We start from the raw sequence: 17,937 nt of genomic DNA on the forward strand, positions 1-17,937 counted from the left end.
CAATGTGTCAGACGATACAAGCTCAAAAGGCTTTACAAGTCAGGCACAAATAGTTTTGAGAGTGGAGATATCTAGAATTTTGCATCTCACATTTCTTTTGAGCTAGTGCAATTCTACTTTGCCATGAGAACACAGTGCCTTCTTTGATTCAGGTACACTATGCTGGATGGTCCTGTTGTGCCTGTGTCTCCTTTGTCTCAAAATCAATTCCAGAGCTCTTCAGAGAGACCCAGAAAGTGTCCATGTATGGCTTCTGATATCCACGTAAGTGCTTGCCTTGTGTGAGTTTTCCATAAATTAGGTAAATGATACGTACATTTGGCATTCCAATAATGTGGCTAAACCATCTGAGTTGCACTGTCCTCACTGTCCAGTCTTGCTGGGTCATCTTTGGAATCTTCCTAAGATCATTCAAATAGAAGTAATTCACTTTTCTGGCTTGGCACTGATAGACTATTCAGATTTCAAAGGTTTACAACAATGAGGTCAACCCAAAATAGACCTTCAGTTTTAGTAGGCTACCTCTTCTCTGTCACATTTGTCTTAGGAAACTTGAACTAACCTTGGCAGCACGAGGATCATCTATGTACACATCCCTGGAAAGTATACTGCCAAGGTAAGTGAACTTATCCAAAGTATTCAAAATTCCTGCAGTTGCTGTAACCAAGAGTTCAAGGTATGGCTGAATAGAAGTTCTATTTTCATTATGTTAATTATTAAGAAAAATTAGCACAATCTATATTTTCTTGCATCTCAGTCTCAGAGGCTATATTGAGTACATATCTAATATGACTATATTGGAGGTATTTTACCTAAATAGGAATTGAAAATGTTTATTGAATATTGGGGGATTTTCTTAACCATGAAAGCTTATGACTTTGGAAAATATAAATACAATCTAAATATATTTTACTTATTACCTACAACCAATACCTTATTTTAAGGAAAAGAATAGTTTCAAAGAAAGCTCCCCTATTTGAATTCCTATTTTGAAATACCTCTGTATTCCTTCACTATGAGTATACAGAGAGGTGCCAAATCAATATTTGTTCATTGAATCCATGCCATTTGCTATAACATTAAATGTATTAGTTCTGTCTCCTCAATTACTTTTTAAGTTCATTGTAGGGAGTGACCAGATCCTATACTTATCTTCTAAACAGTGCCACACTGTTAATCATATATCAGGTACACAATAAATACATTTTGGGTGATTGATTTGTGGCCAACCTAGTGGTTGACAAATTTACCATGGTAAGAATTTTGTCATAGCCCCTAACATTGTCAACATAATCTAGCTCAAGACTATAAAAGTACACTTTGTCCTTCCTGCTCATTTAAAATCACTAATTTAAAGAGGAGTCCACAATACCATACTCCTAGACACTAGATGGCTGGTGGACCCTTGAGCTTTTGACCTCCCACTTTCTACAACTCAGACTTAAGCTATAATTATAAAATCAGATTAATAATACACCTGACAGATAATCATCCATGTTTTGCTTAAATAGCTCTAGTAAGGGGGAACCTTCCTTCCTCCTGAGGCAGTTCATACTACTTTTGGTTAGCTGTATTTCTTAGGAAGTGTTCTCTTACAACAAGTAAAATCTAACTTTTTTTTACAACTTCCTACAAGTTTGGAGGAAAATAGACATAGGGAAGAGGGTCACTAATCTAACTCATATGTAGTTCCAGAAGTCGGCTGCCCTCAACCCCTTTTTATGCCTTTCCAAAGTTGCTTTAAGAACCCATCTTGGTGAACCTTTGGCAAACTAATTTGAAAGTCTACTAAGGTAGGAAACAAATTTCCTATAGTGACTTGCTTCCTTTGAGTTTTTCTTAATGGTTATAAAATTCATCTGACTTCTAAATTTTGATTTTAGTTTCTAGAATCAAAGTAAATTTATCAATTCCTTAATTAAACACATAGAGACTTTAATTACACATGTGCTACTGTTAAATCTCTTGTCTCCAATGACTTTCCATTGAGCTAAATTCACAAAACTTCAACTACCATGACCTGTTTTCTCAATTCCTGTTCCAGGGCTCCTGGATTTCATTAGAGACAATCATTGACAGTTAAGCTGAAGATTTTCCAATTTGCTGGTGCCTACCTCAGCTTGCCCATCATAATGTTCCAAAAATTAGGGTCACCTAATAAGTGACTAATAAGATAACTGTACTTGAGGCATTTTACAGCATATCTTTGAAAATTTCTATGATGATGATGATGATGATGAATATTATTAACCATATGACTTTGGAAAATACAAATACAAACTGATGATATGCTTATTACCTAGAACTAATTCCTTATTTAATAGAAAAGGGTGATTGTGACCACTCACTGAAAAGAAAATATTATACTTATTATCTTGAACTAATTCCTTATTTAATAGAAAAGGGTGATTGTGACCACTCACTGAAAAGTGTTGCTTAACCTTTGTAGTGCTCCATAATTCTTCCCTGTGTTTATGCATTCCCTATCTGATTTTTATGCAGCTTTTTACATATCTATAGCCTGTCCTGTAAAACCTGGAATAAGAAACCTTGCATTCTGAGAAAACTGGGTTTAACCCTTATCTTGCAAAGAAACTTGGAGATAATTCTTGAGAAGAGATTTAATTGATGTCCTGAGAGAATTGAATACTGAGACTCTTAAATTCCATAATTTAAAAATCCCAGGATTTTAAAAAGTTGAAGAGACTTCAGAAGCCATCTAGTCAAACCCACACATGAAAAAATCCTCACCATAGAATAATTGATAGGTCCAGCCTCTGTTTGAGGAAAGCCAAGAAGGGGGAAGTCATACTTCATTAGGGAACCTATTCCACTTTTTGAACAACTAAAATGGTTAGGAGACTTTTCCTGTTATCAAACCTAAATTTGCTTCTTTACAATTTTCAGTCATTATTTTGTTTCTGCCTTCTCAGGACAAGCAGAGCAAAACTAATTCCTCTTTCTCATAACAACCTCAAAACACTTGGATACAGCTATCTGGAACCTCTTAAGTCTTTTTTTTTTCCAAACCAATAATCTCTACCTTCAACCAATCTTCATACGACATGGACTCAAGACCTTTTACCATCCTTATTACCCTACATTAGACACTCTCCATGGACGCCATGGTGCCCAGAACAGAATAGTTAGTAGGCATTCAGAAAAGGAGATAGAGATCACAAAGAACAATGTAGATTTATTAAGAAATGACCTAAGGCAAAGTCATTTTTCTACCAGTCTACTAGACTGGGAATTGGTAGGAATGATTTAAATATATTTAGATTCAGGAATTTGCTAAATGATTAGACCCCAAAACTAGTCATTAATGGTTCAGGTCAACTTGAGGGTGATTTGTATGACCTAAACAATCTGTACTTTGCCATCTGCTCCTTAATGTTTTATATTGGAGAAAGGCATAGATGACACATTTATCAAATATATATAATGGGTAACACATATAATAAGCAGAATTCACAAAGTATTCAGAGGGCTAAAATATTGAGCCAAATTTGATTATTTGAAACTGAAGAGGAATAAATGTAGTTTATGCTTGGTTAATTTTCACAAATAGAAGTGAGAAAGGCATGACTATACTGCAATATACTGGGGAGGGGGGAATCTCATGGTTTACTGCACTATATGCATGCATGGTAGGAGTCCATAATTTGATAAAACAGTCAAAATATTTTTTATTTGACCTAAGACTTTATTAGAAAACCGTGGTGTCCAGACTAAGGAGGTGATAATTCCATTGTCCTATGCCCTGATCGTTATACTATATATGAAGCTCTGCATTCAATTCAATTTTGAATGTTAACATTCTAGATAAGTAGTAAATTAGACAGCAGGAAGTGTGGATATTTAAACTGAAGAAGCAACAACATAAGAATCAGTGATGGGATAACTGTCTTGAAATAATTGAAGGCTTATTATCCACAGGAGGGATTAGACTTGTTCTGTTTGGCCCTGGAACCAAAATGAAGAGAAATGGGTGGAAATTTCAAAGTGGCCCAGTTAAGCTTTCTGTAAGGAAAATCATCCTGGCAATTAGAGGTTTTTAGAAAGGGGATTAGTCTACTATACCAAGATATATGCCAGCAAATCTGAGAATTCAAAAGTAATAGACAATTATTTATAAAACTATAAAGGATTCAATTGAACTGAATACCAAATAGAGATTGTAAATAATCCACTTTAAGAAAAAAAGGAATTGAACTGGCCATAAAAGGAACTATAAAAGAGAAAATCGTGGTCCAAATGGGTTTACAGGACAATTCTATCAAACTTTCAAAAAAGCAATATCTAACACAAAGTATAAATTACCCTACTAAATTGCTTTTGTGAGAAAAATATAGTCCTATTACCCAAACCAGAGAAGACTAAACTAGAGACCTATAGACTATATTTAATAACAATAATGGAAAATAATTTAATTAAAAAAATTAAATCTTGGCAATAAGACCACAGCAATATATTTTTTAAAAATCATTAAATGTAATTAAGTTGAGTATACCTGGGATTCAGGGGAAATCCATCATTGGAAAAACAAAATAATAATAGTGCTTACTATGTGCTAGGCTAAAATCTTTGCAGTTTTCATTTCCATTTGATCTTCCCATTAATCCTGAAAAGAATGTGCTATTTATCATCTCTATTTTACAGAGGAGGAAACTGAGGTAGAGTGTTATATTTGAGAAACATATTCAGAATGCAGGTAGTTTGACTGTACTGCAAAGTACAGGAAGGAGAATGATATACAATGAATCTGGAAAGGTAGACTAAGGGCAGGTTGTAAAAACTAAAGGAGGTTTTTATTTAATCTTATAGACAATGAAGAATTGAGTAGGGGAATAACACATTCAAACCTGCACTTAAGACTTATGTGATTTATGTCTCAGGTCAGAGAGATCTGAGAGACAGGGAAACTAATTAGGAGGAAATTGCCACTATCTAGGCAAGAAGAGAGGGAGTTCTAAACTAAAGTAACCACCATGTGAGTAGGGATAAGCTCTGGTATATAAGAAATATTTGGAGATAGAAAGAGCAATATATACTAACTTACAGATAGGTGGTGAAACATGTCCATTAAAGAAAAATGGCTAAATAAGTTGTGATATATGAAAATAATGAAATACTACTATGCTGTAGAAAAATGATGAATATGACAATTATGTTAGAATCATGGGAAAACTTCTGAATTGAGTGAAATTGGAAATAATCAAGAAACAAAGATCAAACTACTGAACATATTGATTTTTAAAAGTTTATTTATTTATTTTGAATTTTACAATTTTCCCCCTAATCTCACTTACCTCCCCTCACCACCCACAGAAGGCAGTCTGTTAGTCTTTACATTGTTTCCATGGTATACATTGATCTAAGTTGAATATGATGAGAGAGAAATCATATCTTTAAGGAAAAAATAAAGTATAAGAGATAGCAAAATTACATAACAGTTTTTTGAAAATAAAAGCTCTTTGGTCTTTGTTCAAAGTCCACAATTCTTTCTCTGGCTACAGATGGTATTCTCCATTGCAGATATCCCAAAATTGAGTCTGATTGTTGCACTTATGGAATGAGTAAGTCCCTCAAGATTAATCATCAACCCCGTGTTGCTGTTGGGTATACAATGTTCTTCTGGTTCTGCTCATCTTGCTCAGTATCAGTTCATGCAGATCCTCCCAGACTTCCCTGAATTCCCATCCTTCCTGGTTTCTAATAAAACTATAGTGGTTCCATCATATACTTATACCACAGTTTATTAAACTATTCCCCTATTGATGGACATTCGCTCAATTTCCAGTTCTTTGCCACCACAAACAGCACTGCTACGAATATTTTATACAGGTGATGTTTTTACCCTTTTTCATAATCTCATCAGGGTACAGACCCAGTTGTGGTATTGTTGGATCAAAGGATATGCACATTTTTGTTGCCCTTTGGGCATAATTTCAAATTACTGAGCATATTAATTTTTTAAGCAATACATGCCGATTGCATAACAATTCAGAACCACTTCTCCTCAGCTTGGCACTGGACTCCAAATTCAGGGGAGACATATTTTTATGCATTAAAAAGACATAAACCAGGATAGAAGATTAGGTAATATAATTTCTTTTTTTTTTAATTTAAGGCAATTGCTCAAGATCACACAGTTAAGCAATTATTATGTGTCTGAGGCTAGATTTGAACTCAGATCTTCCTGACTTCAGGGCTAGTATTCTATCTATTGTGCCAACTAGCTATCCCTATAATTTCTAATTAAAGGAAAGGTTAAGGGCTTTCCAAGTTAGAAAGAGGAAAGTGAACAGGTGCAATACCCTAAAATCAGTAAAAGATGATTCACTGCCCCCAAGTATCTGAATTCAGTCAAAGGAACATGGAAATAATAACTAATTGATCAGTTTAGAATCAGTTTTCAGATAAGGCATATAGGTTGCTTTAGATATATAATTGTAAGAAAACTCTTTCCATGAGTCTTCACATCTGTCTTGGTTTTTTGATCAGCCTAACCTAGATCCTTAATTAAGGGTCCCTAAGCAACAGGTAGAGGTAGTCCAGCCTCCCACAGGACCAAATCCAAATAATGCAATAAAGTTTTCTAACAATTTTCACAATTGAAGAAAATTTTCTCACAAGACAGATATTAGACTAGACCCATAATTGAATAGAAGGAACTGAGCTAGAATCAGAATTGAGTCACAAGTGGAATCAATGTGGTTAATTTACATCTCACAATTCTCTCAGTTTCCCTCTCTGATTCATGGGGAAGGAACGAGTCCACTCCTCCCATGGATCACTTCTCTATAAGCCAAATTTATAAGATTTTGAACATGCTCATGCTTACCATCAATATTATATACCAAGAAAAGATCGCTTCTAAGTGATGGGTAGAGGTAAACTAAGTCAGGCTACAGATCACACTACTAGAGAGTTCACAATGGACTAATTTTTGAGATAAGAGATTTACATGTCACCAGGGTAACCAAGAAAACTCAGCAAACAAATACCATGAAACAAAAGGTCAAAGTTATACAATGTTGATCATTAATATTAAATAATTTTGTCTTCTTGTGTCCACTCCCCAATGTTCATTTATCATCACATTTTGTCTTGAGTCCCAGATGTCTCACACATAGTCATCTTGTCCTGGAAATATATTTTGTGGAACATTCTAGAATAGGCCTCATTCTTAAGACAGCTCTGAAGAAGGCTCTACTTCTTTCATTCCAAATCACTTATAGAGGTTCCTAGATAATTCTGCTATAATCTACCAGTAACTAGACTTAATACAACTTAGTAAAAATTCTTAAATAGAGTTTTCAATAATTAGTTCATATGTTGAAAACAAGATCAAATCTAATGCTCCTGATCCTGTTAATAACAGTACTTTCAGAAGAACATCAAATTAGCAACCCATAATTCACCTGACTTTAGAGAATTTCCATTTTTATTCCTTAGCTGTAAAGTAAAATAAACAGAAACAGAAAAAAAAATACACAATGAATACCATAATGTAAAATAGAAGAATGATAGCCCAATAATAAAAACTTTAAATTTATAATGAACAAGTGTGATAAGGGCAACATCCATCCTTCACAGAATTGGCTAATGAAATTCACGAATGAATTGCTTCTAGGGACTAAGTCTAGAATTGGGCCAATGTCTTCTTAGTGACCTAAGTATTAAAGAGTATTAGAGCACACAAGACTCCAGGCTCCTCAGACAGAGGATGTCACCATAGCAAATCCAGTGACATTTGGAAGCCATGTCTGACTAAACCAATGATGTATCTATGCTAAAAGTACCCTATTGAGACTGGTCCCAGAGTTTCTCATTTTGTTCTAGTTCTGAGTCTAAACAATCAGACTGGTCTGATTTAGATCTCACTTAGAATAACAAGCTTGGTCCAAAAAAAGATCCTAAAGGAAAGCCCCCTTCTCTGACATAAGGGTATGACATGGCATCTAATATTAGACCTTTTCAACATGTGGATTAGTTTTGTTCTGCTTTTCCTTCCTCATTTTTATTCCTTATCATAAGGGATGACTCTCTAGAGCTGGAAAGCTAGATTGGGAAATACAGGTAATGTAAAAAGAAGAAATATGTCATTAGTTGTTTTTTTTTATTTAAGTATTGTGGTCTGTCACTCCCCAGGACTGTGTCAGTAAATGCTTAACTGCTTCTCTGGGTAGAAAAAATATATGATACACTTTTAAATTTTATCAGTAGTTCATTTTTACCATCACTTTCTTCAACCTAAACAATGAACAGAATGATAAATTAAACTCTTCTTTACAGTGTGGGCAATTTCCAAGATGTTGATGCCAATGCTCACACTAAAATTTTAATGGTCAAACTAAAAAACTAGCTGGCTCTACCACACCTGTTATAAATAGCTTGTGAACACTTAGTCCAGAGTGATTAAAATTGTTTTTTATTAAGACATCTTAATAAATGTCACACCTCTCTCAGGGGAAGAGGGGGCCCCCAAATCTCAAAATGCTAAATGTTATATGCACTTTGAAAGGCTTTGTTCCTGCCCCTTTGTGCCAATCATTGTCTGGAGTCACAAATTTAATTTATGAATTTATGAATTTATGAATTTGCCCCCATACATTTCTCCCACCCTGCTCATCATACTAATGAGCAAGAACAGCCACCTCTTTGACCAGGTCCTAAGGACAATAGCACAGACTCCCATTCAACCCCTGCAAAGTTATTTCACCTTGTCCCTTTCTCTTAACTCTCTTGAGTTTCCACAAAGCAGGCATACTGGCTTTTATAATGTATTATCCTCACAGACATCTATGAGACTCTGGCAATACCCTTTCTTATCCTTGGAAAACAAAACATTTGATTCTTTCCCACAATTTCTCCCCCCCCCCCTTTTCCTTTTTATCAATTTTGCTTTCCACACCTTCCTAGTAATTCCTCCTTCAAATAATAATTCTTATTATTGACTGGCTACTGATTTTTCCTATCAAGATCTTACTTTTTCATTATCAGGCATGGACCTGTCCTATTTTCTAGGTTTGCCAACTTTCTGATGTCTCTGCTTATTTCTTTTACTACTTGCCTATTGTCATCTATCTTTAGGCAGCAACTTGATAGATTCAATTTACCACAAACTCTTCCTTTTCCAATCAACTGATAATCTTTTGTTTGGCTTAGGCAGTCAGCAAGTCCAGGGCCCTGTCTAATTGGTAATTGTTTCCATTATAGCTTAGAATCTAATCAGGATATAAATTGGGGTTCCATAGACCCAACTCCCATCCTGTGCCAAGGTATCAGGCCCATGAGTCTAGCTAACAACTCCCTGACTAACCCTTGGCAGATGGGTATATCACAATTTTCCTTACCAAGGGATCCAGGTACCATCATCACATCTCACATGAGTCTCAGTCCACCTGTCTCTGTAAATTGCTCAGTCTAGAATATGTGTACCCTGCTTCTGGATATAAGTCCACAGACATTTGCTACTCTCCAGGAAAATGTCCTATCCAGGCTGGTATAGACAACAGTCACCCTGAACTGACTCAGTCATATGCCATTGGTGTTTCTCTCCTCTGGACCAGAATCCTGTGCCACAGTACATCTCTGGCCAGGAACTGAGAATCTAGGCTGGACACAGGGGGACTGGCACCCAAGGTAAGTTCTCAAACTACTGTGAACCAGCACAAAGCCAACAGTTAGCCACAACAAAAGACTGGGCATCGACTTCTGTCAGCTATTACTAATACCCCATTGTCTAAATCAGAGATAGGACTCTCCCTAGATGGGATATATAGACTTATATAGGATATAATCATGTCACCCAACAATCTCGACCTCCTTTTCTCTCAGTGGAGTACAACTTCACCCTGCCTCTCCTCCTTTCCATAAGGAGAATCAAGGGGAAGTTACAGTATCAAAGGGGACAGATCCCCAACTAAACAATGTATACATAGGCGAGAAATGGAGATGAATTGGTTGATTGTCTCTCTTCTCTTCTCTCCTAGAGACATCTAATGTCATTCTGCATCTTCTGAATTGGTTCCAAAAAAAGTCCGCTCCAACTCAGGTGACTTGTTGAACTTTCTTTTCTGATGAAGAAACTGCTTATCATTTTACTCAGATCATATACATGTTTTCATCACAAGACATTGAAATTCTGGAGCTTACTACAATTTACATTTTGCCTCACTCACAGTCACATACATACTTCTCTTCAACACAATAAACTTCCATAACTATCCGAGTAAACTCCACTGAGAATCACCAAATTAATTTAAACTTGTAACAAACACATTTAACAATTATCTTAGTGCAAAGAATATCCAACATATAGTTTAAAAATAAAAACTCAATCTTTTGCTCTCATTACAATAATGACTCAAACATTCTCAACCAAAGTGAATGTTTTTCCAAAATATTTCCAACTATACATAGATTTTCCTTTTCCTGATGCACTTATCTGACTCACATTCCTTTCCTTAAATTAGACCTTGAAACTGTAATTATCCTAAGAATTCCCATTCTTCTTCTTACTTAATATTCCCTCTAACATAAAAATTAAGGAATCTTAATTCCTATCTAAACATGTAGCTGGCAGTAGATGTCAGAATCACACATCTAACCGATATGGCTATTAAATCCAATTGACCTAAATTTTCTTTATCAGATTTGCTTATCATTTTACTATAAAAATCCAGTATATCAAAGGAAAATTCCTTTATAGATATCATTTTGAATGTCAGTGTCCAGGCAGAAGTCATGTGGGTAATCAACTGTCTTAGGCCAGATTTATTCTACCAGATCTGGTAGAATGTGACTTTGGGGAAGTCAAGTCAAAAGGGTCCAATCTCAGGCTGCACTGAAAAGTCTCCACTTCAACTGTTTATCCCTGTTGAACTCTTAGCCCATTGGATCCCTTGGCTCCAACAACCCATTGACCTAAGAACACTTCCTTTTTGCTGACCATCCTGGTATCTGACAGAGAAAGGGAAAATTGATTAAAAGTCCCATAATCTAACATAGTAATTTTACCTAATTAGAATTTCAAGTGAATCCAATTCACTAAATTCCCAATTTTAATCTTAATGGGGTCCCAATTAATGAATCCCCTACCTAAAGCTCTGAGTGTCCTTCCTGGGTCCTTGCTAAACCAGGAACTCTTATGGCTGGCTCTACAGGCCTCATCTTCCTACCTCTTACTCTAGATCTCTGATTTCCAGACCCACATCCCTTTGTCTGAAATAATATCTGTTCTATCTCTCTATATAAAGATGGTGTATCAGATTCCCCTTGGCTAGAGACCCATACTTCTATCCTATTGTATTATACAACAAATAAACACCTCCTTTGGCTGGAAGACTGCCTATCATCTTCTAAATTCTCAAATAACAAACAGCTAAATATTGTCACAGAAAATTCTCAAATTATCTTTCTTGTGTTTATCTTTCTCATATTACATAGGTACTTTTACTTTAAAGCAAATAACCACAGTTTGGGGATAGTTTCCACAAAGATCAGGTGTCCTGGTTTTTGTGATGTGTTATCCTCATAGATATCTGTGAGACTCTGGCAAAACCCTTTATCCATCATTCTTGTGGAAGCCGAACACTTGATTCTTTCCCCACCACCCTTGTTTCTTCCTCCCTGGAAGTCAAGTTAAGATGGAGAGAGTAATAACACTTTTCAGGTCTCTTGTAGGAAGGGATTCTTTTCCAGGTATAGATTGTAGTTCAATGTAGGCATCCCCTTATATCCCTTCTCCAAGACTCTATGCCTGAATCTATGCCAAATCTTTAATTTCTCATCTCACCCTCCTAATCCTAATCCATAGCACCTACCCTAATGTCTACTGTCATTTCCTATTAAGGCTATACAGCATCAAGTTCCTTAGTCCCTCTGCTGTATAACATTTTATTCTCTTTTTCGTGAATCACAGAAGAGTTTTAGAAGTAGTTTATCTCCAGGTGGCATAGCTAAGGTCCAAGAGGGAAATCAGAAATTTATCCTCATGAACTCAGCTATCACCAGCTGACAAAAACATGTCAAACAAGTAGCTGAATCATGTGGATTTTGATAATAAAAGTTTATGAAATCAATTCAAAGCTGGGTCATCACTGCCAGAAATTAAAGGTTTGCTGGGTGATGCCTCACTCAGACCAGTCTAATATTTCTGACTAAGGATATAATAGGACAGCTAGGTGGCAAAGTAAATAGAATATCCAACCTGGAATCAAGAGGACTCATCTTCCTGAGTTCAAATCTGACCTCTGACACATACTGGATGTGGGACCCTGGGCAAATCATTTAATCCTGTTTGCCTCAGTTTCCTCAACTTAAAAAATGAGTTGGAGTAAGAAATGGCAAAATACTTTGGTATCTTTGCCAAGAAAACCCCAAAGAGTTAGACACAATTGTAAAACTACTGAGCAACAATAATAAAAATATACATGTAATTCGGGTAGACAGGTTCTCTTCTTCTTTCCTGTCTTCCATGCTGGCAGCACATAGTCAGAAATACATACAGACCCTGTTGGCATTGGGAATTCTGCCAGATCTGAGGAACTTCAAGTCAGTTCCCTAGATCAATTAAATCTTGTCTAATTTAAGTAAATATTATCTATCAATGAAGATTATATGACAATTTCGTAGAAACTGCTGCAAATTTTTGATGGTTGCAAAAATTTAATATTAATTGAATATGTAGCAAAACATGGTCAGATAGCTAACTTACTATCTTCCATGGATTAATAGACAAAAAAACTTTCATACTATAAAAACAGACCTCAATATGTTCTTGAGAACTCAATCAAAATATTATTAGGAACAGCACTTTCATAAATTGTTGCCTACAATTATCTAGAAACAACACTGATCTATTAAAATTTTTAAATGACATTAATAGATGGGTCCAATACCAAATACTTATAACTTGCAAGTTGAATGGAATGGAAAAGCTTTCAAAATACAAATGCCTATCAGAAGAAATCAATATCAAGTGGGACTAGGATAAGGTTCATATCTTCTCCATAATACACCCTACTTGTGGAATTGCCCAAAAGATACTTTCATTGATCTATAAAAGATGAACTTGCATCCAAATACTTTCATTCAACTACAAAGAACAGTTATTTTATTTACCTGTACACAATCCACAGAAAATTATATATGAAAAGAATAGTAGCAGAATAGCTAATTGTCACAGGATCATTTATATTGGAACTCCATCAAACAAAATGTGAATAATTTTTCTAAAATAATAATAATGAAAATTATATTAAAAATTACTGTCTTCACCATAATCCTCTTTGATAGGTAGTAGAATATTCACATCATCCTATAAGAAATGAGTCCCAGGGGCAGCTAAGCATTGCTGTGAATAGAGCACCAGTCCTGGAGTCAGGAGTACCTGACTTCAAGTCCAGCCTCAGATATTTAATAATTACCTAGCTGTGCGACCTTGGACAAGTCACTTAATCCCATTGCCTTGCAAGATAAAACAAAACAAATGAGTCCCAAATCAATATATACAATATATACAACTCATCTCTTCTGAGCTTCAGTTCTATATCCTCAACTTGCTTTCTTGACATGTCTATCTGAACGAATGAGAATCATTTTCCACCAAGGTCAAACTCTGTTCCTGTCCTTGATTCCATTCACTTCACCCCCATCTCTTGCAAAAGGTTGTTCCTCCATTTTCATCCCAGCCCCATTTCCTTTTTTACTTTTAATTTTCAATTTCTCTTTATCCTCTGGCTCCTTTCCTATAGCTTAATGAAAGCTCAGATCTCACCCATTCTTAAAAACTTCACATGAGCATAACATCCCCTCAAGCTTTTGAGACCTAACTCCCCTCCCTTTCACAAGCAAGGCAAACAGCATTAAGTGGCTTGCCCAAGGCCACACAGCTAGGTAATTATTAAGTGTCTGAAACCGGATTTGAACCCAGGTACTCCTGACTCCAAGGCCGGTGCTTTATCCACTACGCCACCTAGCCACCCCTTACAAGCAAACTCTTAACAAAAATCATCTCAACTTTCTCAGTTCTACTCAATTGAATCGATCTCTTCAAATTTATCAATGATCAAATCCAATGACCTTTTCTCAGTGCCCCTTCTTGCTTTCTCCATAGCTTTTGACACCATCTCTTAACTTGGAAATTGTCTGATTTCTGTTTTCATGACACTTCTTTATATGTTTTAGTCTTAACCTTTTAACCATCATAATTCAGGTCCCACTCCCTTCTATAGCCTTGATTCCTCTTCTTAGATCTTTCTAAATTCTTTCTCTTGATGACTACATCATCTCTCATAATCTCTCTACAGATGACTCCTAAAACTATATATCCAATCTGTATCTCACTCTTGAATTTAAATCCTACATCATCAATTGTCTCCTAGACATCATTCCTTGGATGGTCCTATGGAATAGAACTAGGAATGAGACCTGAAATGATAATTACATTGACACAGGGAACTCTCAGGTAAAGGAAACTCCCTTTGTTAATGCTGGTCTGCATCTTTTCTGAAATTATCGCCTTAGAAAGTAGCCTAGAGCACTAAGACGATGAAGGACTTTTCCAGTGTCATGGAACCAGAATATATCAAATGTGTCACTTGAGCCCATATCTTCCTAGTTGAGACCAACATTCAACATATCTGTGACAGAATTCATTACTTCTCCTTTATATTAACCCCTCCTAATGATATTGCCACCTCTTCTATGTCTCCGCATCCCTTCCTACCAAGCATTTCCCATTAGCAACATTTCTTGTACTGGACCCCACCAGGATCATTCCTCTAGGAAAACTCTTCACTGGAAAACTCATTATCCTTTGAAATCAGCTTTGATAATTACACTTCTTCAGTATCTTCTAAAGCCCTCTATCCTACTGACTGTAAGCCTAGAGGTTAAGGAAAAGAACTACTCCCAAAGCTTCCATTTAAAGAGGGGTAACATCTCAGCTGCACTCCTTGAACGGTTCCCCACCTTGCCTCAATGCTGGATATTCTCTCCTCCTTCTCCTTTCAGCTTTCTTTTGTGTATTGTATTCCCCCATTAGATTGTAAGTTCCTTGAGGAGAGCAACTGTCTTTTTTTTATTTGCATCTTTAGTGTTTAGCCCAAACAGTGCACATGATGAGTGTTTAGAAAATATTTATTGACTGTCCAACTAAATTTCTCTTCTCTCTGTTCACATGGCCACCATCTGGACTATTGGAAGAGTTTCCTAAATGGCCTCCATACATGGTTTCTTTTCTCTCTAATCCATCCATTCTCCAAGATGTTATTCCTGACCTTGTCATTCTCTTTCTTGTAAGCCTTCATTGGCTACATATTGCCTCTCAGATAATATACACACTCCTCTTCAGCATTGAAAGCCTTCATAATCTGACCTCAACTAATATTTTCACTCTTATTTCACATTATTCCCTTTTATCCCAATCAAACTAACATACTTGTCATTCCTCTGCACCTGTCCTTGTGCCTTTATCCAAGCTGTTCCCCATACTTGGACTGCTGTCCTTCCATCTCCATTTCTTGGAATATCTAGCACCCTTCAAGGCTCAGCTCAGGTGTTAACTCCCAAATGAAGGTTTCTTGAGCCTCCCCCCCCATCATGTTACTATTTCTCTTACCAAATTACTTTGGATGTATTTATCTGTGTATTTGTTAAATCATGCCTATGTGTCATATATATATATATATATATATATGTACATATATATATATATATGTATATATATATATGTCCTATCATGCCCCCAGGACAATGTATGACCCTTGAGAAGCAGGACTTGTTTCATTCTTCCCTATGTGGCACTGTTTTTGGTCTGTCTGAGGTCTTCCAGGTCACTTTGAGGTGTTAAGATGACAAGACCACTGAAAAATTTTCTCATTAAACCAGAAGGACTAGGTGTGTCAAAAGATTCAAAATTTACTGGGTCCTTCAAGATATTCTTAAATTCTGATCCATCTAGTTAACCAACAAGAGAGTATAGTTTATAACTTTGCCCACCAGATGGCTCTACACTGGATCACCAGCACAATGGTTCCTTCACTGATGAGTGAGATTCTTCCTGGCTGGATAAATAGCCCAATCCCAATAAGCTTCATGGACTCATAGAGCTGGGGAGAGAAATCCCTAATGATTTGACTCTAAATGAATCTAAGATATCATATGGCTTAGCATGATTAAAATACATAAACTTTTATGCGTCATCTCAACCCTGCTCTCTATCAGCCAACAATAATATCCATAACACTCAGGCAAATAATGTTTGATGTGATACATGATATATTCAATATAATAAAATTATATCAAAACTCTCAAGTTCCTCTCATGGAACAGCTTCATTTAATTGGTTCCCCAAAACAAAAATATCCTCCTGCTGAGTCCCCCTAGCTTTCTAGAGTTGGAGAATAATCAGGGAAGGAGTTGTATCTGGAACATCAAAGTCTAGGTCGTAAAGTAAGGACAGTTTAGTGCTTGCAATCAGTAATAGTAATAACTGACAAACACCAATACTCTAGAATTTTTCAGCAACAATGTCTTTTGCAGTATAGGCTAGGAATTTACTCTCAAGTCTGGACCAGTCCCCTTCCACTTGATGTTCCAGATCATCACAGGGTCATTTCTACCTCTAGCCCAAGAAGTCAGCTTCTTAATACCTGGTGTTCCTCATCCACTAGCAGTAAGTCTCTCTAGCCTGAGAAATCTAAGTCTGATTCCCAAAGGTCAAAGCTTCATGGTGGGCATGCTATGGGTCTCTTCCTTCTTACTTCCAATGAATCAAATATTGTACTAGAAGTCTTTTTTGAGGATAAAGGCAGGAAAAAACCAAAAAAGATCAGGAAGAGGTAAAGAACCAATATGAATACTCACAAACAAAATTTCTCGTGTACTTCCCCAGCTTCATCCCTGAACCAACTACACTCTTGGGCAGTTCCATTTTCTGTGTCTTGCTGATTCAGTACTCCAGTGGGAATCCTTCAGCTCCCACAGAAATGAAGTACATTGCATAGGTATCCCTAACACAAACCACAGTAGGGATTTACTAAGAATTTGTTTAATTGAATTGAATTTCAGAGGAGCAAAGTTATTTGGCTAACTACTCCTCACTTCACCCAGTTGTTCTCAAAAAAGGAAAGTAAAAACCAAATGTCCAAATTCCTTCATTAATAACCCAGATTATTCTATACTAAACAATCAATCAATCAACAAACATTTAAGCATCTAATGTGTCAGACCATTTTGCCCTTTCTAGAGAAATATACAATTTCCACAAATAATCATTTTTAGAATGACTGAGTCAAAGGCCAATTCTACCTCAGACACCTACTTAAGATTCATGAAGCCTGGCTATTTAACCTCAATCTGCCTCAATTTTCTTAATTCTCAAATGGGAAAAGAATAGCACCTACTTCCTAAGGTTATTGTCAAAATTAAATAGATAATATTCCTAAGGCATTTTGAGGAGACCCTGGCCCATAATTGGCATTTAATAAATAGCTTGTTTTGTTCCTTTTAGAATATAATGGCCTTTAATTGTAAATACATTACCCATAATGTAATTGTATACAAATAATATTACCAAACCATCTTTAAACTGCAGAAAAAGGAGCCCAAAGACTCAGACACCTTAAATTACTTGTTGAAAATATAAGTAGGAATAAGAAACTAAGTCATGACTTGAAACTCAGTTTTCTAGATCTAAACAAGCCAAGGCACCTCTCATATAACATTGAATAGGTTCTTAGGCTGATGCCTAAGAGAAAATAAAATAATTAATTCAGTTATCCAAGATACCTCATTTATAGCCTATACAGTTCCTTCTCTTCTAACTCTACCATTTAGGGCTTTTATTGTCCATTCACACTTCCATTAGAAGACAAGAAAAAGAAATGAAAGGGGAAATCAAAAGCATTCCTATTTTTGAAT

The sequence above is a fragment of the Macrotis lagotis genome, chromosome 2 (genome assembly GCF_037893015.1).
Source record: "Macrotis lagotis isolate mMagLag1 chromosome 2, bilby.v1.9.chrom.fasta, whole genome shotgun sequence".
Classification (NCBI taxonomy): domain Eukaryota; kingdom Metazoa; phylum Chordata; class Mammalia; order Peramelemorphia; family Peramelidae; genus Macrotis; species Macrotis lagotis.